General features: G+C 50.8%; 1 protein-coding gene and 1 non-coding gene across 3 annotated transcripts in view; one reads left to right on the top strand and one right to left on the bottom strand.

Annotated features, from left to right (window-relative positions):
* Window positions 1–1,592, bottom strand: part of LOC113206809 (LIM/homeobox protein Lhx3) — a 48,975-nt gene that overhangs the window by 34,373 nt on the left and 13,010 nt on the right. The gene's annotated exons all lie outside the window — the stretch shown is intronic.
* Trnaa-cgc (transfer RNA alanine (anticodon CGC)) lies at window positions 978–1,049 on the top strand. Its single transcript has one exon. It is a non-coding gene; the product is annotated as a tRNA-Ala (tRNA).

The raw sequence follows: 1,592 nt of genomic DNA on the forward strand, positions 1-1,592 counted from the left end.
AACACACGCACGCACGCGCGCACACACACACACACACACTGAAGTATTACTGCTCACCCCCCGCGGATCGCACCGCCTCCCGCCCCAGTTTACTTTATCTCTTTTTAAATTGATATTTATACGTCTCTAGTTACAGCGCCGGCGGTGGCCGGTGGCTCTGGCGGTGCGGCTGGTCGTGGGAAACGCCGACCGGGGGGAAGAAAAGGAGAGCAAGGGGAGATGGGGATAAAAACAACAGACCGCCCCCGCGTGTGCCGCCCCCGAGCGCGTCCCCGCCCCCGGCACCGCCCCCCGCACTCCCTCCATATTGTACGCCGCGATGACCCTGTAATCTAAAATCTGAATAATAACGGGTCGCTCTTTTGTCAACAAGGCGAGCAATATGTGTTGCAGCCCGCTCCACCTTTTGTGGCTTCGCCCCGGGGGGGTCGCGGATGATGTCGATCATCTCCCACGGAAAGATTACTTCGCTGTCATTACATCTGTATGATGGCGTGCGGTGGCAGCGGGCCGCGTGGCGGGGCGTGGCGGGGCGGGGCGGGGCGGGGCTGGCTGAGGCGACCGCGTTCGTTCACCCGCCCTTTTCGGTCTTCCCACGTCGGACGTCTTACGTCCGTCAGCCGTGCTATAAGCACATAGCGGGTTTTCCAATCGGCAGAATGGTGAAACTAGGCGAATTTCAAAAATGACAAAATATATGATGAAAGTAATGCCCCCTGCCCGGCTCCCGTTTTTGTTTTTATTTTAATTTTAGTAACTGCAATTTCATGAAAATGTTATTGAAAGTGTAGTGCCACTGCCGCGGCTGAGCCGGGCGGCCCGTTCTTGTAGTACAGTACCGACAGCCCACGAAAGGCGGCGGGGCCCAGGTGAGTGTGCGGCGGCGCGCGCCACCGCCCGCCCGCCGACCGGGGGCTCTGCAGAGGCTTTGTTGGGAAGACAAGACTAGCGGTGGTCGCCGCCTTTCGCCCAGCGCCGGGGATGTAACTCAGTGGTAGAGTGTCTGCTTCGCATGCTGAAAGTCCTGGGTTCAAATCCCAGCATCTCCACTCCGCCAACATTTTTTTTTTAAATAATATTTTTTTCCTTAAGTAATGTGGCTGACCATACACCCGCGTTTTTCAACAGCTCGTGATTCCCGACGTTTTGGGCCTAAAGTGACAAACTCGGTGAGACTTTCCAGATTCCCTCACTTTAAAATAGTAGCTGCATCACCTTTATGTTAGCCAACCACTATAAATATTTTCACTTGTAAAACAAGTCTGCATAATTTAAACACAAACGTGTAAGTCATCATTTTAAACATTACATGGTGTTTAACTCAAGTTGCACACTTGCGTAGTGTGCACATTTTAAACGTTTTGTAAACGTTTAAATTTTGCACACTTGGACACAAGCAAATCTATAGGAATCATATGGTGTGTAGCTGCAGCTGCTATACTTTTCGGAAGTATTGAAAGTTTAAACACTAATTGACGTTGAACCTAATAAGACACCACAACGTGTTGAGAAAATGCACACTTGAACTTAAACACCAATTGACGTGCAACATTAAACACTTGTTTTACCAGTGTTGTACTGTTATTAAATTA

Source organism: Frankliniella occidentalis, unplaced genomic scaffold, assembly GCF_000697945.3.
Source record: "Frankliniella occidentalis isolate FOCC.00 unplaced genomic scaffold, Focc_3.1 Scaffold125, whole genome shotgun sequence".
NCBI classification, from domain to species: Eukaryota; Metazoa; Arthropoda; class Insecta; order Thysanoptera; family Thripidae; genus Frankliniella; species Frankliniella occidentalis.